This window comes from Cornus florida, unplaced genomic scaffold (assembly GCF_030987335.1).
Source record: "Cornus florida cultivar Cherokee Brave unplaced genomic scaffold, ASM3098733v1 CherokeeBrave_3.0.0_Hap2_Chr05, whole genome shotgun sequence".
In the NCBI taxonomy this organism is placed as follows: Eukaryota; Viridiplantae; Streptophyta; class Magnoliopsida; order Cornales; family Cornaceae; genus Cornus; species Cornus florida.
The window spans coordinates 95755553-95780814 of record NW_026775575.1 but is presented as its reverse complement, the minus strand read 5'-3'; the positions used below and the strand labels follow the sequence as shown (position 1 = coordinate 95780814).

General features: G+C 33.5%; 1 pseudogene; it reads left to right on the top strand.

Annotated features, from left to right (window-relative positions):
- The window catches only part of LOC132309776 (uncharacterized), a 31028-nt pseudogene that overhangs the window by 3998 nt on the left and 1768 nt on the right, over nt 1-25262 (top strand).

The window sequence follows — 25262 nt, the reverse complement described above, 5'->3', positions numbered from 1 at the left end:
AAGTGCCTTCTTTTACTGCTGCTTTAGTGCATAGTTTTCTTGCCTTAAATTGTAGTTCCTTTAAACTAATGGTAAATGTTGACTGTGCAGAGACACATAGCAGCTCCAATGTAAAGGGACGAGTAAGGATTATAGTCATTCCTATATTACTTATAGTAGTGGTACTCCTAGGCCTATTCCTGCTCTTGCATTTCTTGAGGAGGAGGAAGCTGAAGAGAAAAGGTAACATATCTAGAAGTCTCAAATTACTTTTCTTTCCTAATTAGCAAATAAAACTTCGAATTCTTACCAAGGCGATCCAACCCAGCCCCATCTTTCGTTAGATTCCAAGTATCTATTTTATGTCTTGCCCGCATTGAATGTCAAGATTTTTAAATTTATCTCCTTTGCCACTTTATGTTGGTCTTATTCTGTACCTCCTCATGAAAATTGAGCCACTTTAGCTTTACAAAAAGGGCAAATGGTTATAATCTGGTGGTTCATGTATGAAGTGTACCAAAATCAAGCTTTCTGAATGCTATTAATTTTCTGATTTTCATTTTCAGTATTCTTAGTGATACATTTTTTTCCCCCCCTAGTTTTCTTAGTGATACAAATTGATAAAGTCATTTGACCAAAGTGATTTATTTTTATTTTTGCAAATAATCTACTAAAATGGACCTATCAGATTTTGGGTCTTAATCATAATCCTTTCTCTTAGGCTTACATTACTTTTTCAGGATGATGATAGTGAGAGAAGTTGTTTGTCATGAAGAGTGTGTATTTGCCCGTCTTGAGAACATCAATGGTCACCATGAGGGGCTCACAACAAATAAACAAGTAGCTAACCTGGCCGCCTAGAAATTTACATTTGGAACTGATATGGTTTTTGCACTAGGAGTGACAGCAATACCGCTATAGATGACATATGCTGAAGTAGGCAAATGATTAAAGAAACAAATCAATACTGCTAAAATACATCTAGGGTGTCATTACTTAAGTTATAACATTATTTCACTTTCTTTTCTGCTGATATAACAAAGGACAACAGCTCGACATCTCAACTCTTATTCTACCCACTGATGTTACTGACCAGTTTCTTTTTATTTCTTGTTAAACAAATAATTATCATGATGCCACTGTATTTAAGAGGGCCATGCCTTACCAATCTGGAAAGAGAGTCAGGATGATCCATTAGGAAGAATAATTTTAGAGATTTTAATTTGGTTTATCCAACTTTTGGATCCATGCCATATTGCCATATATTTTATTCAAGGAATATGTACAACTTGCTTTATTCATATGGAGTTCATTCCTAATCTGCAGGACCAATTAGACTCAATCAAGATGGAGATTACGCCAATGAAAGCGAGAGGAGAGATTTAGAGTTGCCATTATTTGACTTTGAAACAATAGCAAATGCCACAAATAACTTCTCGATTGACAATAAGCTTGGAGAGGGTGGCTTTGGACCTGTCTACAAGGTAATGATCAATACTTATATAAAGCTAGATATGCAGCATCTAGAATAATAATTCTACTACCAACTCTGTTATGGTACCATCTCTATGCACCAGACCAGTATTTGCATAAATAGTTTTCAGTATTTTCTGAAACATTCTCAACTTAAAACTCCTCCTTGTGAATGCTTCCCAATGTTAATCAGTGCTATTCTTTTCAAACATATTCAATCTAATCTTTTTCCCGCTCAAAGGACTGTTTGCCTCTTTGAATGGTAATATAACAAAAAAGGTGTGCCGAATTGCACAAATTATTTGCTTCTGGTTATACATAAAAAAGTACTGCAAAGACACCACTTTGGTCACCTGGTTTGGAGTGTTCCTCTACTGTGACTCTGCTGTTATGATATGAACTAATTGTCTTAATATACTTAATGGAGACAATCTCCACATAGACTAGCACACTGAATGCCAAGGGAAGAAAAAAGGGTAAACAAGCTTGCTTCTTTTGGAAGCAGATAATGGAACTCTCAGAATGATAATTTTCAGGGTTTGTTAGAAGTGGGACAAGAAATAGCTGTGAAGAGGCTTTCAAAGAATTCAAGACAAGGACTCGATGAGTTCAAGAATGAAGTTCTATGTATTTCCAAACTTCAGCACCGAAACCTCGTGAAGCTTCTAGGTTGTTGCGTTGCATTCAAGATGACGAAAGGATGTTGATCTATTAATACTTGCCCAACAAAAGCATTGATTGCTTCATCTTCGGTTTGTGTCACTCGAAACCTTGATCTATTTAACCTTTTGTAATTTTTGGTAGTCCTAATATTCTAAAATAGTCCTGTCAAGTTAATTTTATTGTGCGTGCTCCAAATTCCCCAATTCCTGAGTGATGTTTAGGAGGATGCTTTTATCAAAAGCCTTGGGAGAAAGGTCAAGTGCCACATCCCTCCTAGTTGAAGATGGAAAACAGGATACTCTAACTTCATCCTAACAAGTGCTGCTACGAACTTGCTCCCAAGGATTATCCATGGTTTTGAATTTATAAAAGCAGTTCTCATTTAGCTTCATGAATCTAACTAAACAGCAGCATGAATTAATTGGATTGAAAAATTGGGCAGATAAAAAGCAAAGCATGTTACTGATTGGCCTAAGCGATGCAACATTATTAACGGGGTTGCTCGGGGACTTAACTATCTTCATCAAGATTCTAGATTGAGAATTATCCACAGAGATCTCAAGGCCGGCAATATTTTACTAGATAACGATATGAATCCCAAAATTTCAGACTTCGGCATGGCTAGATGTTTAGGCGGTGATGAAATGGAAGCAAATACAAATAGAGTGGTTGGAACATAGTAAGAACTTTAAATATGTTGGATGTGCTACTTCTATTGCTCAGAAATTGATTTCTTTTTTGTTGACTTCCTGCAGCAGTTACATGTCCCCTGAGTATGTATTGAATGGATTCTTCTCGGTAAAACTTGATGTGTATAGCTTTGGTGTGTTGGTGCTTGAGAGAGATAGTGGGAGCAAAAACAAAGGATTTACTCATCCAGACCACAACCTCAACCTCCTAGGACATGTAAGTTTCAAGAGCTACTATGTAGTATTTCATGCATTGATTCAAGAATTACTAACAAAAATAAGTCGCAATTAGGCATGGACACTTTATAAAGAAGGCAAACCTTTGGAACTGATCGATGCATTGGTAATGCACTCGTGTAATCTTACTCAAGCATTTAGATCAATCCATATCGGTCTATTGTGCGTGCAACAAATTCTAGAGGACAGGCCAAACATGTCATCTGTGGTTATGATGTTGGGTAGTGAGATTGCATTGCCTCAACCGAAAGAGCCCGGGTTTTACATTGGAAGAAAGTTTACTGAAGTAGATTCATCATCAAGCAAGCCTGAATCGTGTTCATCCAATCAATTAACTGTAACGATTTTGGCCCCTCGCTAGAAAATGTTTCATGTCAATATTTTGGTCCTCCACAGTTCCACACCTGGCAAAAACTTCTGTATAAGCCTCTTTTTCAACAAAAAAAAAAAAAAAATTGTTATTTCTGATGTAGAATTATTGGCTGAGTCATATTTTGAGAAAAAAGAAAAACTTCTTTAGTCCAAGAAGAAGGCCTCCAGTAATTTGCAGTATTGGTGGAAGGGTGGGTCGTGTAATATTTGTTAATTTTGGCGGCCAGCTCCATTATGTGTTGTCTTCATTTTATTTCATTTGTAATTGCCAAGTTTACTAGAAACTTAACTAGCTGGTATTTTGATCTCCTTAAATTTGTAAGCCTAGTCATATATGTATAGTGTTACCCTATAGTATCATAAGTTATTTCAGTAAAAATTATTCCTCAGAAGGATAGCTTTTCTAAAATCACCGTGAAGATAACAATTAGTAGAAAGAAAGCTACTTGAACTAGCTGCATGCATAAATTCATATATAGTGAACATGATGACGCTTCTACGATGAGCCCAAAGAATTCAATTGCTGAAGTCAATTTGTCAACCCGTTCCCAATGCCTATAGTTAATTCTATTACTGTATGTATACGTAGGCTGGACTTGAAACAAAATGGACTTGAATTCTTTATCTTAAAACAAATAATAAATTCCTCCAGAATGTGGAAGTTTACAAATAAATTTAATTAGAAATGCATGAATAGCAGTCAAAGTTAGAACTCTTTAGAAAAATGTGAGTTCAAGAAATAAAATTATCGGTGTGTAATATATTATATTTTTTGTTTTCTCCCTTTTTCTCCACTTGAACTACCAATTCTCATCAATTCCATTGTTACAACCAGACCAAAGGACTAGAATATTGAGTGGGGGCAAAAGTGATTTTTTTTAATAATTTCAGGGCAATGTTAAAATTTCAAAAGTAATATAATTGAAAATAAAGAAAATTACAACTACTTTACTATGTTAAAATTTTAATTTAGAGCATCCATAAGAGCAGGTCCAATGGTCCATTTTTTAGCGATTCTGGGCCGGATTACACTATTGGACTCCTCCAATAGCATCGCCAAAATGTGGGCCCCACCCAATGGGTCGCGCCACTGTCGCGCAATGGGTCACTGAAAATTGCGACCCTCTTGGTGAGCCGCGGGCCTACCATGCGGGCCCGCATTAGTTTTGTTTTTATTTTTTTATTCTGGTGTAGAACAATGTTTTAGCCCAGAACACTGTTCATAAAGACATGTTTGCCTGAAGGAAAAAAAAAAAATGAAGAAGCAAAAAAATCAAATTTTTGGCTTCTTTTGGTCTATTTTTTTTCCCCTCAAAATAATTAAACCAAAGAGCTGTTAAGGCACTGTTTGCCTGACATAGACAGTGCCTTAAATGCTTTTTTGGGCAAAAAAAGTTTTAAAAATTAGAGAAAAGTGCTTTTTTTAAAAAAAAATTTACTTTTTTAAATATTTCTACTGACATATAGCCGTTTTAGGCACTGTTTGGCTGACAGTGCCTTAACGGCTATATTGGCACAAAAACCTATTTTCTGAATTTTTTTTTTTTAAAAATAATTATATATATATATATATATATATATATATATATATATATATATATTTAAAAAAAACCTTTCATTTTTCCTTTATAAATACATCAACCCCCTACTATTATTATTCACCTCATATCCAACCTACCTTCTCTAGTCTTCAACCTACAACTACAACCACTAAGTCATTTTCTCAATCTTTTAGTTATATTTTTTACTAAAGTTCAATTCCATGGATCCGACACCACCATATTACAACTACAACTCCCAATTCAACTAATCCAATGATAATTTTGATTCATTCTTATTTGTTAAAGAAGAATCTCAATTTGTCAGAGAAGAATCTCAATTTCCGTCTCATCAACCTTCTCAAGTTTCGCCTATTCCTATTGAAGTGCCACCATCCAGTAACTCCCAACCTCCTAAAAAGCAAAGGGTTATTCGGCCTCCTAATTGGTCCACGGTTAAAGATGAGGTTTTATGTTATGCATGGATGGCCATTAGCACTGATACGGTCATCGACTCAAACCAACAAAAGATAACGTTATGGATCTGAATTCATGAATGTTTTGAGTAACACGTTAGTGGTGCTGGTACACCTAAAAGAAATCATAACGCTTGTTTAAATTGTTGGTCCTTCATGCAACAAATGATTACCAAATTTTCTGGATGTATGGGCAGATCGAAAGTGTAGTGTTTTTGAATTTTGTCATTTTCCATTTTTGGGAATTTTCTTTTTCGAGGGGTATTTTCGTCTTTTCTCCATTTGCGAACCGAACACTGGGGAGTGTGCTGAATATGTCAAAAAGTTGTTTGGGACATTTCCTTGAGTTCAGGACTCTTGGAATTGTATTGGTTGTCATTTTTGACATTTTTCTATCTTTCGGGGCGGGAGGTCCTAGGTGGCACCCGCTACCAGGATTATTGTACACAAGAGTAGTGTTACGGGTCCATTCCATGTCGTGCATTATTTTATTGTGCATAATTATTTAATTAAATGATTTATGATGTGGTGGTAATGTAATTAGTGTATATATATATATATATATATATATATATATATATATATATATATTAAGAAAAATGATATTTTGTGGTGGGATCCACATTTTTACATTTTGTGGCCTTAAAGCCATTTTTGGCTTATCAAACTCTCATTTTCTCTTCTCTCCCTCGCGTTGAACTCTCTCTCTCTCTCTACAAAGTGATTTTCTCTCTCTAGAAATCAAAACTTCAAAGCTTGATCTCTCTTCCATCTTTGAGATTTTGATATTACCGCTTAAAGCAAAGTTGGAGGGCGCTTCAAGACCTTCGTTTTGATTGGAGCCAATCTCCGTTTGGCCACCTTTGGGGATTTCGCAATTCTAGGGCTTGGGGTGGAAATTGGGGCTTCTTGTGGAATTGCTCTCTAATTGAGGTAGGAGTTTTCTTAATGCATGAGTTTTGCAGCTTTATTTGAGTAAAATTTCTAATTTCATTGATTTATGCCTAAATTGCAAACTTGGTGATGAAACTAATGAATTGGAAAAGTTTTAAATTTCTTTTAATATGCGAAGTTGTATGTTCTTACATGTCAAGTTGCTTGTAAATGATTATTGTACACGTATAACATGAGATATTGTTGTATTAAATTTTCAAGGTATGCTATAATTCTTAGTTGCCTATCATTAATACCATGATGATATTATTCTTGATATTATGATGAAATTGAGACTTTGAGGTTGAAGGCCATTACATAGCATACCATGACATAAGGGAGGGATTTGGGAAATTTAAAAAGAAAAAGGTTATTTTTAGGAAGTGAAAATTTTCTTATAAGAGGAAAGAATTTTTTTAAAATGAACCGAATTTCGCAAGTCCGAGGCTAGCTTGACCTAGAGGGAGCGCGGCCCGGCATTGGGCGTGAAAAAGTTGATACTAGGCCTTGTAACGGTTGTCAGGCCTTGCCAGAATTGGAACCGGGGTTAATCTCGCCTCGGTAAAGTAAGCTAGCAGGTTTTTGAAAGATATGGGTTAAGCCGGTTCAGACCAAGTTGGAACGGGGTGCATTACGTTTCCTGTCATACACGACATTAGTAGTATTGTGTTATATACTTAGAATGTTACTTGATCTATTTTAGTGTTTTATGGACACCAATACATGATCCCTTTATCTTATATCCCTTTTCATGTTATGTGGCTCAAGGAGTCCAAAACTAACGCCTTAGGTGATTTCTACTGAGCTTTATGCTCACCCCTTATCTTAAGATTTTCAGGGCATGGAAAAGAAATGGTGGAAGGAAATCCACCACAAGCTTGATGGACTAGAAGTTATTATGTTGTCTTTTGTTTATGGGATCCCATTCTTGTTTTGTAAAATAACGCTTTGGAAAAGTAAATGTTTTGTGTAAAGTAAAGCCATGTTTTGTATCTATAGTGTTGACAGTACCTTGATGTAGTTGGGACTATGTCTATGATATGCATTGAATAGGAAAATGATGTATAATTTGGGAAGTTGATTAATGCATATATCTATGGAATGCTATTTATGTTGCCATGAATTCGGGATTGGTTATCTATTAGGTTCGGCTTTTAACAAGTTCAGGTTTTCTTACATTTTCAGTTATAACTAGTAGCACTTCAGGGGCTGGCTGTAACGACCCGAACCCATGGGTCCGAACCGTTAGCCGGGTCCTCACCCGAACCCGAGGTTACCTAAGTCAATACTATTAAGTCCAGTGTTAATCCATCATTAAACGTCTTATAAGTGATCCATTAAAACTTCAAACAACCGTCCAAGAGTTGTGGTTATCTGTGCCGAAAAGAGGAAACAAGGTGAGCAATCAGCAGCAAACCGGTCGACCGAAATGGAGCTTCGGTCGGCCGGAATAGCTCTTGTACTGGTAGACCGAAGTGGCTATTTCGGTCGGCCGATTGTCGCCTGAAAAGTAACAAAAGTCTCTGGATGGTTTGGTCGACCGAAGTGTTCATTTCAGCCTACCGAAATAGTTATGCGAGTTAGAAATTCAGCAGAAAACACCATACACCTAGGAGTAAATAAAAATCTACAATGGAGTTCTAAGACTGAGTAGGTCCATCCCATACATATGCAAAATTGATGAATACAATCTATATCAACACATTTATACATGATCATTTACAATCTTTAGCAAAAACACAAAGTTTACAAAACATACATTTCCAAAAACTTCATTTAGAGTTTTACAAAAAGGCCTAGGCTCCTCATATGAAATACAACATTAACAAAAGTTCCCATCTGGTCTATAATTGTGGTGGGTTATCGTCCGCCACTTCTTTTTCCAAACCTGAAAAATGTTAAAATAATGGGGTGAGCATAAGCTCAGCAGGAAATATCTAAGACATACTTCTTATAACCCCATGAATCCGTACAAAGAATAGATAAGGAGTGAGCGGAATCATGCCATAGGGGAAAGACATATTCTCAACCATAACAACAAATACATAATAATTGTCAATCGACCACAATTTTACCACAAATGTCATGAAATGCAATGTCAGACAAATGTCGCCCCCCATTTCTGAAATATATCCGTTTCAACTTCCAAACCGTTAGTGTAATCCGACCCAAGGCACCTCTAAGGCGTCGCATCCAGCTTAGTTAGTTCAACCACACTCCCTTCTAGATTACACTAACATCACGGACCATTAGGCATCTCTTAGGCATCCGGTTTTCCTAAACGCTCTTAAAAATATTTTCCCAAAAATTAATTTCCTTTGTTTTTTAAAACACTTTTCCCTTTCTATTCCCAATAAATGCAAGAATGCTCCATATTTCAAATTATCAACTCAACAATAAAATTTTCACACATACTATCCAACATAAATTTCTAAAACACATAACTCATGCTTTCAATCAACATCAATTTAACATGGTAAGCATTTAAGACATGAATTTAACTTCACATCGGTATATATCATCACTACACAACAATAAATAAGTAGTCATGTGTTCCATATCCAACATTTAAACAATCTTTGCAAAAGATTATACAGATTGAGCATGCTTGACATCAAATTAAACAAGAAAACTCACAAAAGTACAAGAATTTATACATTAGAACACCCCTACCTCAATAATTGAGAAAAGTCCCAAATTTCCCAACTCCAAGCCCTAATTTCAAACTCCCTAGGGTGCACCAAAACTGAAATTGCTTACACCCACTTGTAGATCTCACCGTACTCTCCTTTTTACCGCAAACGGCATCCAAAAATTCCAAGGGATGAAGAAGCAATTGAAACTTGAAATTTGCAAAGAAAAGAAAAAGAAAGGAGGAGTAAAAGAGAGAGACAACCGGGAGATAGAGAGAGAATGAGGCCCCCATGGCCTCTTGGCCACTAAAATCAAATAAGTGGTGGGTCCACCACTTTTAAAATATCCTCCCTTCTTGATTTTCTTTTCTTTTTAAATTCACCACCATACACACATATATGCATACAACTATATAAATCACATAAGTCACAATAAATAAAAATGAGCAAAATGCAATTGGACCCAACCAAAATCCTTGTACACAACAATTCCGGTAGCGGGTCCCACACAAAATCGTCCGTTGCTAAAAACGAAAAAAATGCTGAAATGACAACCCTTGCATTTTCATGAGCCCTGAACTCAATGGAATGCCCCAAACAACTCTCTAACACTCTCAGCACACCCCACGGTGTGCGGCACGCAAAACGTGAAAAGACGAAAATGCCATTGTCAAAAACAGAAAATCCCTAAAATGTAAACTGAAGAAAATTAGAAACATTACATTGGCAGCCGGTTAACATGGAGCTTTAGCCGACTGATAGTGTAGTTTTGGGTATTCCAGAGAGTTGAGTCTCTAGAAGTGTTGTTTTGGCCGGCCGACGAACCTCGTCAGCCGACCGAACCTTCTCTTTCGGTCGGCCGAACCCAAACTTCCAGTCGGCAGAGAGGCTATTCTTTGAAAGTCCCGAGAGCATGCACTTTTGTGCATCGTTTAAGCCGGTGGACCAATTAGGTCAGCATACCGAACCTAGTGAATAAGCCGGCCGATAGAAGGCTGCCAGCATGTCGATAAATTTGGTTCTCCATGGTTGGGAAAAAAATTTATGTGTATATGACTATTTCTTCTTTTTTTTTTTTTTTTTTTTTGATAAGTCTATGTAGAAGACTATTTCTACAGAAAAAGAAGAGGGAAAGGAAAAACAAATAATTTCTGATGTAGAATATTTAGCTGATTGATGCATATTTTGTTAGAAAAGAATTTTACAAGTCCAACATGAAGGCCTCCATTAACTTGCAGTATTGCTGGAAGGATGAGTCAGATTTTTTGTTAATTTTGGTGGCCAGCTCCATTATGTGTTGTCTTGATTTGAATTGTTTTGATTTTATTTCATTTGTATTTGTTTTTATTTTTCCAGAAAAATCATCTATCTATGAATTTGTAGCCTAGCCATATGTATGGTATAGGACAGTAATATACCTGTGACTTCATAACTTATTTCAATAAAAATTACTCCTCAGAAAGAATGAAGGAACAAACTAGCTCCTTCAAATAACCAGTTTCTCTCGGATGAAAGACTTAATATTATGATCCAAGTACAACCATAATGATCTCTAATATATTGATTTGAGTCCAGGCCATTTCAAAACCCTAAATAGCTAGCTCTTCTACAAACCCAATTAGAGTCTTTAACAGATTCGAATTTGGGGTCTAATCGGTGCTCTGTGAACCCTAAATAGCTCGCCAGTATCAACACCGACGGCCACCAACTGTTTTATCCAGGGAGCAGTGGTGGGCAGGCCCAACTTGGCGACAAATATTGCGACCGGCGACAACTGATACGATTATTTATTTCTCTCTATCCTTTGTTTATATTTTTCTCTTATATCGTCTTTGCTCTGTCCTTTCACTAATTTTACACATTCGATACTGATCATCCTATTGCTTCCTGTGCATCTCATTTCTCTAATTTTTGCCTGGTGGACAATTTTAGGTATTGTGTATAGGGTCGAACGTCTATACAGGTTTTTGAAGTAGAGAGCCGTAGTGTAACATTAATATTGGTAATTTTACTTATCCTATTTTATTTTATTTTCCTTTTTTAATTTTTTTTTGGAAGGTAGAGAATTTTTTTACGTAGAATCATTGTTAAACCTGTCATGTTACATGTAAAATAACACCACCACATTCATGTATAAAAAATGAGAATGCTCAGATGATGTGGGGACTGACCACAGGTGTTTAGGTAACTACTAATTAGTAATTAATGAAAATGTGGGAGAAAAATTAGGGCACTCATTGATAAATTATGTTACAAATTAATTATTATTATTTTTATTTCATCTAGACAAATAAAACTCACCCCGAATTAACCTCTATGGGGTTCGCACTAGACTAGAGCCTAGTTTGGAGATGTTTTTTCTTATTTTTCACGCCTGGTGTAATTTCAAGTCTAAATTTTCCTTATTAATTTTTGTCCTTTTAGTTCACAATTTTCTTCTTTCAATGGTATCATCGTCAATTAATATATATATATATATATATATTTTTTTTTTGCTTTTCAAAATTTGTTATGTATGTGATAGATTATACTTTCCTGTTTTCATCCACTGAAAAGTTTGTAGTTGTAAAATACTAAAAATATTAATGTTGTGTTTTGAAGTATATAATAGACAGCTTAAAAACTTGTATAAAGTAATTTTCTTTGGACTTTTAATTCCATTTATAAGTCACCAACTACGTGTTATCAAACAATAATTTGAGACTTATTAACCATTACAAATTAAAGTGTAAGAGTATCTCCAATGCTAAAAGTTATTTTTAGCTGCTAAATCTATATTTTGACAGGTACTACAGTGTTAAAATGTTAAAATGTTACATTTTAACAATTCTGCTCCAATGGTGCATTTAATGCAAAATGTTATTTTTTGACACAATCACCAATCTTTTTTTTTTAATTATCATTCCCACCATTCATATTTGTATAAGTAATATTAATATTTAGGCACAATCCAAGTCAAGTTGTAGACATCATAGGAAAACTAAAATTAAACCTAATTAAAAAGAAACAAAAATCTTAAATATCTGGTCAAAAAATGACCAATATATATATATATATATATATATATATATATGTATAAATTTATATATTTGATTATATTGTTACATAATTTTTTTATATATAAATTTTTTTTTTCTTTTTCAATATATTATTGTTATATTTGAGGGAAATTTTGAGATTTTTAAAATTTGAGAGGCCAAATGAAAGGCTATTGGAGGAGATTTTTTTACCCATATCTCAAATTATGAGTTTGAGAACTCAAAATGAGAGAGCATCGGAGATTTTCCTTTATATTTTGTGGACCTCCTGGAATGGATCCAAACTTCTAGGCATATTAATTTGTTGCCCATATGTGTGACACCCTGGATCTAGATGTTTTATTGGTTTATTTGCATTTTTTTCACCACTACAACAATTAACGATCTAGCTTTGGAAATCAAATCCGTGAACCGAACTAATCTTCACAAAATTTCTCTCTTTATTTATTTATTGGAATGAAATTGTTTTTTACAAGTTTAGTCAGTGATGGTTACCTGAAAACTATGTAAACTACAATTAGAAATGTTCAAGGAAGCAATTTCTTACATTTTGTTTCTATAAAATATTCACATAAAATAAATGATAATATACTCAAATGATATTAGCTTCTATAGGTGAATGTCACATGTCTATACGTCTTCTAGATGATAATATACTCTAGCGATATTTGGCATTGATAGGAATGTCACTGATCCTAGTCATATATGCCTTCTAGATGATAATATACTACTAGATTTATTTACGGTACTAGTGATGGTTACCTGAAGACTCTGTAAACAACAATTGGAAATGTTAAAGAAAGCAATTTCTTAAATTTTTTTTCTATAAAATATTCACGGAAAACCAAAGATAATATACTCAAATATATTGGCATTGAGAGGTGAATGTCACAAGTCTCGGTGTATATGCCTTCTAGATGCAACCCTCCATTGCTGACTATTTCGAAGAATTAGTTGCAGAAGGCCAAGATATCCCTACCCAAAGTTAAGGTAATGAGGAAGTTCATTTATGGATAGTTTATGTGGACATCCTTGACCTTGGATTTGTTACCCCCAAATTTTCAACTGCATGCAAAGCACTCCTTTTCTATTACTGTGGAAAGGATTAGCCATAGTGTATGTATATAGACACTCAGACCCTTATATATATATATATATATATATATATTTTTTTTTCTTGGCTAAAAACTCACATGCACTTTTGTTCTTACGAGAACTTAAACTCTTACCTTTAGAAATGTGCACCGATCAGAGTGGTTCGTTTAGAGATTAAAACCAAAACCAATCTGATCTCAATGGTTTTATAAAAATTGAAACTAATCCAAATCGATGAGGAAATTAAACCAAGCCGATCTAATTTGCAAAACCCATAGGTTTGGTTATATGGATTAGGCTTTTTAAACAGTCTAATAAATTTTTTTTTTTTTTTTAGATTGTATAAAATAAAGAGAATGGATTGTATACACGCATTACTAATGCGTCAAGAGGTGTAATTAATACAAGTAAACTTAGAAGCAAGAATAAGCACAAAAGTAAAAAATAACAAAAAAATATAGTTCAATCAACTTTCTATAACCATTAGATGTCATTGGTGTTGAAACTTTGAGTATTATTATGTTTAATATATTTGTATATATATTATATTAGTAATGGATTGGTTCAGTTCGGAATAATGTTTTGAAAATCAAAACACCAATGAATTTTTAAACGGAACACGAATCGAATTAAATTCACAAATTTACGAATTAAATGAACACCCCTGCTCAACGTGGGACGACCAATTGAAAGGTCAATTATGAGTCACAACGAACTTTTAATTAATACTCAAGGTTGAGTAACGGTAAAGACCAAAAGAAGGGAAATGGAGGTCTTGGCCTCTTAGGATGGACTCCATAACTAGTGAAATGAATAAGATGACTATTGAAGAGGTTTGCTAACAACAGTGGTCTTTACTTATTTTGTTTTACGGGCCTGACTTCTTTTTATTATTATTTTTTTGTTTTTCGTGCCAGTCTTTTATTTTTTTTATTGTTTTTGCCTATTCCCCTCTCTCTCTCTCTCTCTCTCTCTCTCTCTCAACCCAAAAAAACTTCTCTACAAAAAGTTAAAAACCCATTTACCATCACCTTCAAGGCTTCACCCAATAACCCCTCCCTCACCAGCCAAACCCAAATTCCAGAGAGAGTGTTTTTGGGTCTGCAAATAGGAAGAAGGGGAAGATGAACCTACACGAACACCATCTTCATCATCTTCTTCAACGTGAAGAACAAAAAAATAAAGCAAACCCATTTACCATCACCTTCACCCAATCACCCCTCACCACCCAAACCCAATTCCAGAGAGAGTGTTTTTGGGTCTGCAAATAGGAAGACGGGGAAGATGAACCTACACGAACCCATACCCAAAACCAGCCATCAATGGAATGAAGATGGGCTCGGCTGTGGAGAGCTCGGCCTTGATGACTCGGCGGCGAGCTCGTCCAGTGGAATCGGCAGCTGGCCAGCAAGGGAGTGCTCGGTGGTGATAGGAGCGGCGGCCGCCGATCACAGCCGCGAACACAGCCATCATCCGGCGAGTAAGGGAATGCTCAACAACGGCATCTTTGGGTATTGCAGGGATCGGTTTTTGCAGAGAAGTTTTTTTTGGGTTTCTTGGAGAGAGAGAGAGAAAGGCAAAAACAATAAATAAATAAATAAAGACTGGCACGAAAAACAAAAAAAAAATAATAAAAAGAAGTCAGGCCCGAAAAACAAAATACTACTTCCCTCTGAAAAAATAGTGTCATATTTCGGAAATAGTGTCAGTCTAATGTGTAAGAGTCACGTCATATTTTGGGAACAATGTCAGTTTAATATGTGAGAGTCACGATTTTTTAAGAGTGACATTTTTTATGGAATGGAGGGAATAAATAAAAAGTAATACGAGTCAGTAGCCAATGGGATACTGACACGTCCAGCGTGACTGACAGTAACAGTTGCCTAACAATTTTTTTTAAAATCTAACAAACCAACATATATTCAAGAAAAAGAAGAACTAGAGTCAGGAATGAGAGCATTTAACAATCACTGGAGCCATATATTCCGATCCGAATCACCACACTCAGCTTCTAGAGCTTTCTTACTCAATAAATGAGCAACACCATTCAAACGCATCACTCCCTAAGAAGGAGATTAATATCATTGAAAACAACTAACTGATCCGATTCATAGGCCTTCAAACGCATCACCGATTGGCAATCACCTTCAATAACCACATTATGGTAGCCCCAAGATTTCAGAAACAGTAAAGCATATTGTAAAATCAAACTCTCTGCCAGAGATGGACCACCAACATGAGCCAGAAAAACCAAAGCCCCCTTAAGCGGCTGGCCGAAATGGTTCCGGAGGATCAACCCACCCCCACAACACTGGCGAGATCGATTAAAAGAAGCATCAAAATTAAGCTTCAGAAAATTATCACGAGGAACAGACCACGGGGCCGGCAACACAGGAGAGAAAATGAGCAAATTTACATGACTAACTAAATTGCTCCTTTATACTCTGCAGATTCCCATGCTGGCACACCACCTGGTGTGGGATTTATATTTAATTTAGTACTGTAAAGAGTGTGAAAGGAAAACTTTGGTGAGGACTTTTTGATTTTTTTTTTTGGTCGTCTGCCCAAGTCTTGTAACTATCGTATGGGTTTCCTGAATTAATATTGAATGAAAAACAGACAAACCCCATTATGGGAAGCATGAGTAAATCATCAAAGAATTATGGCTTTACTATAATTTTTTCCTTCTATTTTATGTTTTCCATGTTAACAATAATCTCCGATGCTGTAGAATTCGGCACCATAACTACAACACAATCTCTTACAGATGGGCAAACCATGGTCACTTCAGATGGAACATTTGAACTGGGATTTTTCAGCCCCTCAAGTAGTAGTTCCAGGAATCGATACTTGGGAATATGGTACAAGAAAATATCTAATAGGACTCTGGTATGGGTTGCCAACAGAGATACTCCACTTACTGATACCTCGGGAGGAGGTGTCTTAAAGCTCACTGATGGAGGAATTCTCATGCTTGTCAATAGTACAAGCAGCATCTTCTGGTCTTCTTCAAATTCATCATCAAATAACAACACAGTGAACCCAATTGCACAGCTTTTGGATTCGGGTAATCTTCTTGCCAAAGATGCAAATGATGAGAATTTCCTGTGGCAGAGTTTTGATTATCCGAGTGACACTCTGTTGCCGGGCATGAAGTTTGGAAAGAACCTAGTAACTGGAATTGATAGGCGTCTATGGTCATGGAAGTCCATTGATGACCCTTCTAAAGGTGACTATTCATTTGGAATTGATCTTCATGGATTTCCACAACTTGTCCTCCTGAAAGGTTCAGTTGAGCAATACCGTTCTGGACCATGGAATGGTCTCCGCTTTAGTGGCGTGGTGGGTTTAAGACCAAACAGCATCTTCACATACTATTTTGTTTTTGATCAGCAGGAGGTGTATTATGGATTTGAGCTTCCTAATAGCTCAGTTGTCTCACAGTGGGTTTTGAGCCAGAATGGAATACTACAGCGCCTGACATAGAATTATAAAACACAGGAATGGGTAGTTTACGGGTACCAGCAAATAATTGTGATTTTTATGGGTTGTGTCAGGCCTATGGTAGCTGCAGCATTGGTAACTCCCCATTATGTGGGTGTCTTGATAAATTTATGCCAAAATACCCAAAAGATTGGGACACAGCAGATTGGTCTGGTGGGTGTGTTCAAAGAACTCCATTGGATTGCCACAATGGATCATCAAATGGATTTCTCAAGTATTCCGGTGTTAAATTGCCTGACACATGGTATTCCTGGTTTAATCGGAGCATGACCCTCAAGGAGTGTGAGACGGTATGTTTGAAAAACTGTACTTGTATGGCTTATGCAAATATACACGTAACAGCAGGAGGAAGTGGCTGTTTCCTCTGGTTTGACGACCTAATTGATATCAGGGAAGTCCCTGAAGTTGGGCAAGATATTTACATAATAATGGCCTCCTCTGAGTTAGGTATGTGTGATATATATCCCCTAACATGTAGATAAGTGACTAGCTTTTACATTCTGGTGTGGAAATAAAAAAGAAGTTGCCATCCTTTCAACAACTTTGCAAGCAGAGTTGTAGAAAGGAGGCATAAATCGAGAGGCATAGAGAAGCTCTCACAAATTTTTCTTGCACTTCATACAGTACTTAGGTATGGATTATCTTATTTGATCTGTATCTGATAATTGCAGCCTCAGAATTAGGTATGAACGTGCTCGTTAGCAAATTAGATTATTGAAAAACATGAGTAATGGATTTAGTTTTTATGTTTATACCTTTTCTTCAGATTTTCCTTCAGTTATTTCAATTAACTATAGAAAAGTGCCTTCTTTTATTGCTGCTTTAGTGCATAGTTTTCCTGCCTTAAATTGTAGTTCTTTTAAACTAATGGTAAATGTTGACTGTGCAGAGACACATAGCAGCTCCAATGTAAAGGGAAGAGTGAGGATTATAGTCATTCCTATATTACTTATAGCAGTGGTACTCCTAGGCCTATTCCTGCTCTTGCATTTCTTGAGGAGGAAGCTGAAGAGAGAAGGTAACATATCTAGAAGACTCAATTTACTTTTCTTTCCTAATCAACAAATAAAACTTCGAATTCTTACCAAGGCGATCCAACCCAACCCCATCTTTAGTTATATTCCAAGTATCTATTTTATGTCTTGCTCGCATTGAATGTCAAGATTTTTAGATTTATTTCCTTTGCCACATTATGTTGGTCTTATTCTACACCTCCTCATGTTAATTGAGCCACTTCAGCTTTACCAAAAGGGCAGGTGGTTATAATCTGGTGGTTCATGTATGAAGTGTACCAAAATCAAGCTTCCTGAATGCTATTAATTTTGTGATTTTCATTTCAGTATTCTTAGTGATACAATTTTTTTCCCCCTAGTTTTCTTAGTGAAACAAATTAATAAAGTGATTCGACCTAAGTGATTTATTATTATTTTTATTTTTGCAAATAATCTACTAAAATGGACCTATCAGATTTTGGGTCTTAATCATAATCCTTTCTCTTAGGCTTACATTACTTTTTCAGGATGATGATAGTGAGAGAAGTTGTTTGTCATAAAGAGTGTGTATTTGCCCGTCTTGAGAACATTAATGGTCACCATGAGGTGTAAACTATAATTATTCGTGTTAAGTCATTAATCACAAATAAAGATGAATCCCATAATCTTAGAACTTCATTATTTTCACATAGTCTATAATGCATAAATAAATATAGTTAGATATAAATATCTCGATCTATGATTGCAAATATCGTAAAGATCAAGTCCAACATCGAGATCCTTTCTGCCACGAACTAATCTGCAACTTTGATCAACAGGCAAAGGTGGAAACTGGTTTCTCTCTCTTGGCCTTTTGCACACATAAAACTTTTACGTATTGTATCATTAATTGTACATAATTAATGGAATATATGCACTTTTTTATAAAGGCAGAGAGGTGACCAGTTTTCCTTTTAATAATATAATTCTACTTTCCATCAAAGTAAGGAATAAGAAAGGAAAACACTTCTCCAATAATTAATTACCAAAAAGGTAATTATAAATTGACCAAAAATAAATAATATTAATTGATATCTATTTACTTAGCCACTAAGTAATATGTCACATGTCCAAATCATGCGGGTCACAATTAAATAAATAATCTTACATTCTCCCTCTTGGCACATATGATAATTTCTGTAGTGGTTTAGTAAAATAGTCATTAATGTGCACCATATATCAGATTAACTCATTAAATTGGTCATCATAAATACCATGGTAAATAAATTACCAATGCGAGTCATGGCGGTTATATATCCTTAAATGACACAGTCCCTTCCATGTACCACAACACTAGTAATTTATTCAACATAGTCTATAAATGAGAAGTATCAATAATGATCTAACAATAATGTCTTTTCCAAGATTATTCCTATTACCACTTATTAAACCAATACGTACATGTACATTAATTAATAGGAAATATCATAAACACATTTAATTAACGCAAAATGTCAAATATATATAAGCAATCCACAATTAAAAAATAATCATCATTGACTACATTTAAGACCCATTCTTTCAACATATTCCATAAATGTCTTGGATGGTAGTCCATTCATTAATGGATTGTAATCATAAGTTGTGTGCTTATAATTACAATAGACATTCGTTGTTTCTAAATATCTTCTTTAATGATAAAGTATTTCAACTTTAGAATACCTATTATTTTTCATACAAGAAGATCAACAATTGCAGCATAAATTTTCAGCAATCTAAAAATGGTACCCATAACTCCAAGTCCTAAAATAAATTCTGCAACCATAAATTATAACCTCAAAGCATACTACAAATTAAAATTTCATAATAGACAAAGTAATCATAAATTACTTTGCACTTTTTCGTAATATTGTTCCTCCAACCAAATCTTCTAGAACTCTTTTAATATATGCTTTATGAGATAATTCTAAAAACAAATCAATGTGATCTATAATGAAATATTTCTATTCCTATCACATAGGATGCCTCATCCATATATTTCATTTCAAAATTCTTAGAGATAACTTTTAGTTTCATATAATAAATTAAGATCACTACTAACAAATAAAATATCATCAATATATAGAATCAGAAATATAAACTTCCTCCCACTAACCTTCTAGTATATATACTGATCAACAGTGTTTTTCTTAAAACCAAAAAAAATAATGGTATCATTAAACTTAATATACCATTGTTAGGAAGCTTGTTTAAATCCATATATTGACATCTTAAGTTTACAGACCATGAATTCTTTACCCTTTAATATGACGCCTTCAGGTTGTTCCATATGGACTTTCTCTTATAAACTCCCATTCATAAAAGTTGTATTCACATTCATTTAATGTAACTCTAAATCATAATAAGTTACTAATGCCATGATATTTTAAAAGATTTCTTCTTAGATACTAGAGAGAATGTTTCTTTATAATCTCTTCATTCATGACACTAATCCATTTAGTAAAATCATTACTGTTAATGGCTTGTGAATATGTAACCGGATCCGTATATATCTCACTATATATCAAAAACAAATTCTTGCAGATATATCACATAGTCATCCGGAATAGCAGATCTCCTTTCTCTTTTAGATCGTCTTAATGTTATTCCTTATAATTCTTCTACAATCTATTTATTGGTGACAATCTCATTATAGAGTTGTTGATCATTCAATTATTTTTCATTATTATACGGTTCAACAACTGAAGGAACAATTATTTCCTTAGAAGTTATGGGTAAAGACATTTATACCCTAACTTCTGGAATGATCAAATTCTTATTTTTATCACTCCCACTGATTTCACCATTCTTAATGAATCTGTCATTACCGGTTTCAATAATTATCGTACTATGTTTAGGATAGTAAAACTTGTACCCTTTAGATTACTTAACATCCATAACATTATGGGTAACGAGGAATTACTTAACATACTCCTAACCAATTCCATAAGAGTACGATTACGCCTTACAGCTACACGCTTCTGCTGTGGCATGTATAACAAAGTGTATTAAGCACAAATGCCATATATTTCAAGGAGTTTAACAAACGGTTAGAGTATTAACCCGTTTCATCATATTTTCCATAATATTCTCCACCTCTATATGACCTTATGATTTTCACTTTTCTATCTAATTGTTTTTCAACCTCATTTATGTATACTTTAAGAGTTCAAGAGTACCCACTGATTGAGTTTTTTCATACAACAAATAGATATATCCATAATGTGAAAAATCAACTATAAAGGCGATAAAATACTTTTCTCCTCCAAAAAATGGAACATCGGAAGGTCTACAAATAATAATTTCAAGAAGTTATGTACTTATTGTGACTCATTTCTTTGTGCGTTTAGTTTGTCTACCCTTAATATAATCTACACACATATCAAAATCAGTAAAGTTTAGATTCAGAAGAATCACATCCTTTACTAATTTTCCTAACCTTTCACTAGATATTGACCTAGTCTTTTATGCCAAAGATAAATTTTCTATTAATTGAGTTATGCTTAATTCTAACATTATGATATAAGATCAAAAGGATTTTAATAAATAAACCATCAAATTTGAATTTACAGAAATCATCAACAATAATACCATAACACACAAATTATAATTTTTTAAATAAATATCATTACCAAATTTAAATGAAAAACATTAACATAAAGTTTTTGAAATAAAATCAAATTATGAGAAATTGAATAAATATAAAAATTTTAAAATAATTTAAATAAAATCCATTGTCTAACATTAAACATAGTGTCACAATGGTTTCAACAAAACTTTTTCCCAATTATCATAAATAAGAAATTCTTATTTGAATTTGTGGTTTAGGCCATAAAAAATTCTTGCATCTATTAGAAATATAAATATTAATACTTAAGTCAACCTATCATGTATTAAAAAGAATTTCAACAAGTAATTTGCAATATACAAAAACCAAAAGCGTACTTTTCTTTTTCGAATCATTCTTTATATGTCATATATTCTTTCTAAAAGTGTTAAATACATTAATGATATTTTTTTCATTATTACATTCATTTCTTTTAGGAAATTGACCTAAATCTTTTTAATTTTGGGTGTTGCTCACTTAATGCCCTTTTAGGCTTATTCCCAAATTTCTTTCTAATTTCTTGAGTCATGAGATGAACTTAATGATTACTTGCTACTTAAGCCTTGTCTCCTCCTAAATTAACATAATAGTCAATTCATTCACTACCACTTGTCTTAATAGTGTTAATTCGAAATGACCCATACTGAATAAACAAGAAACTGAGAATAAATTGAATAAGAAAATTCTCATTCATAATCATCCATAAGGTTCTCAATTCTACAGTAACATTAGTCATCTAAAAATACGATCATACATGGTACGAGTACCAACAAAAAATGTATAGTAGTTATATCAATTAATAATTTTAGTTTTAGATATTTATCTACAATACGAAAACATTCTTATAATCAAATATTCCTTAGCATTATCACTATGGGGAACAATTATTCGCATAACCATAATACTTAATCTGTTCGATCTCTCCTAAGCTTTATGGAAAATCTTTTCTTCCTCACTGTTTTTTTCAGTAATAATAGTAGGTTTCTTAATTTAAAATGTTAAATCAAGATTTAACACATCTAAATTTTAAACCCAACTTACTCATTCCAGTATGAGAAGTTAGTCCTATCAAGAATCATAACAGATGTAGCATGCGAATTAAGGGATATAATAAAACAAACATGATAAGATAAAATACTCACAACAATAATGCTTTAAGTTAACAACATGTATGTATAACTTAAAAATATAAATACAATGTATAACTATAGTACCCCTTTGGGTGGCAACTATAAAATAATAATGATACTTATATGTATTTATATGTATATCTTTATTGGTGATGCATTTTTTTAATTAAACAGATAAGTTACATTTGGATATCCTATATCTACCCAATTAAAAAATACATACAATCCTTTAATATTCATTTAATCACTTGAAAATTAATTCCCTTTGAGGAATTATTTCTCATAATTAAATAAACTCAATATTCATGAATATCATAAAAAATAATAAGTATCATAATTCATGAAATATTGTAATTATGTTTACTACTAAAATTAATATTCATCAACCATTATGGTTAGGCCACTTTGATAGCTACCAACCTTTACATAATATGAATATTAAATTAGATAGTAATTAATTTATGATTAATTATGTCTAATACAAAAATTAATATTCATCAATCATTATGATTGGGCCACTTTGGTAGCTACCAATCTTCACATAATATGAATATTAAATTAGACAGAGATTAATTCATCATTAAGTTATATTTACTATTAAAATTAATATTCATCGACCATTATGGTTAGGCCACTTTGATAGCTACTAGTCCTCACATAATATAAATATTAAATTAGGTAGTAACTAATTAATTATTATTTACCCATTTAATATTATACACACATACTCATACTGATCGATTCAAATTTAGGTAAGTTCGATCCCAGAAACTTAATAGTCCAAAAAATTAATTAAAAAATATCCTTTTACTTTATATACATAATAAAATACGTTATTTTTATTTTCAGACTTGAAGTTCATAATTGAATCAATTTAAAATTGATTCTCCAAATGTATGTATGTATGGGTACAAAACGATAATTTATTTACAATTAGATTAAAATTTTAAATTCACACATATAAATAAATACATATACTTTATGTATTTAATTATTTATTATTTTTTAGATAATTAAAAATAAAGTCTTTCATACTTTATACAATTCAAATCATGCACGATGACCAATAATCCATTATGCATGAAATCAGTAATACTTTATACAATTCAAATCATGCACGAAGACCAATAATCCATTATGCATGAAATCAGTAATACAAATTGCATTGTTTGTCTATCTATAAACATTCTGCATCTTGCTTGAAGTATAATACAAACTGACGATTCACAATATGTACTCAAATTTATCATAATCCGTGAATAGCCCAGGAGACTAATAAATAAATAAATAAACACATACAGTGTATATGTAATTCGAAAAGAAAAATTAATTATATAGTTATTTAATTTTACATTATTTTTTATACATATATTATTTATGCAAACTTTAGTGAAAAATAAAGAGTTCCTAAACTATTAGTTCTGATACCACATGTAAACTATAATTATTCGTGTTAAGCCATTAATTACAAAGAAACATGAATCCCATAATCTTAGAACTTCATTATTTTCATATAATCTATAACGCATAAATAAATATAGTTAGATATAAATACCTCGATTTGTGATTGCAAATATCGTAGAGATCAAGTCCAACATCGAGATTCTTTCTGCCACGAACTAATCTGCAACTCTGATCAACAGGTAAAGGTAGAAACTGGTTTCCCTCTCTTGGCCTTTTGCACACATAAAACTTTTACGTGTTGTATCATTAATTGTACATAATTGATGGAATATATGCACTTTTTTATAAAGGCAGAGAGAGGACCAGTTTTCCTCTTAGTAATATAATTCTACTTTCCATCAAAGTAAGGAATAAGAAAGGAAAACACTTCTCCAATAAGTAATTACCAAAAAGGTAATTATAAGTTGACCAAAAATAAATAATATTAATTGATATCTATTTACTTAGCCACCAAGTAATATGTCACATGTCCAAATCATGTGGGCTACAATTAAATAAATAATCTTACATGAGGGGCTCACAACAAATAAACAAGTAGCTAACCTGACCTCCTAGATATGGTTTTTGCACTAGGAGTGACAGCAATACCACTATAGATGACATTAACTGAATTAGGCAAATGATTAAAAAAACAAATCAATACTGCTAAAAATACATCTAGGATGTCATTACTTAAGTTTAACATTATTTCACTTTCTTTTCTGTTGATATAACAAAAGACAACAGTTGGACATCTCAACTCTTATTCTACCCACTGATGTTGCTGACCAGTTTCTTTTTATTTGTTGTTAAACAAATAATTATCATGATGCCACTGTATTTAAGAGTGCCATGCCTTACCAATCTGGAAAGAGAGTCAGGATGATCCATTAGGAAGAATAATTTTAGAGATTTTAATTTTTGGTCTTATTCAATGGTTTTTCCAACTTCTGGATCCATGGCATATTGCCATATATGTTATTCTAGGAATATGTACAACTTGCTTTATTCATATGAAGTTCATTTCCTAATCTGCAGGACCAATTAGACTCAATCAAGATAGAGATTACGCCAATGAAAGCGAGAGGAGAGATTTAGAGTTGCCATTATTTGACTTTGAGACAATAGCAAATGCCACAAATAACTTCTCGATTGACAATCAGCTTGGAGAGGGCGGCTTTGGACCTGTCTACAAGGTAATGATCAATACTTATATAAAGCTATATTTGCAGCATCTAGAATAATAATTCTGCTACCGTGTTATGGTACCATCTCTATGCACCAAACTAGTATTTGCATAAATAGTTTTCAGTATTCTCTGAAACATTCTCTACTTAAAACTCCTCATTCTGAATGCTTAGCAATGTTAATCAGTGCGATTCTTTTCAAACATATTCAATCTAATCTTTTTCCCGCTCAAAGGACTGTGTTCGCCTCTTTGA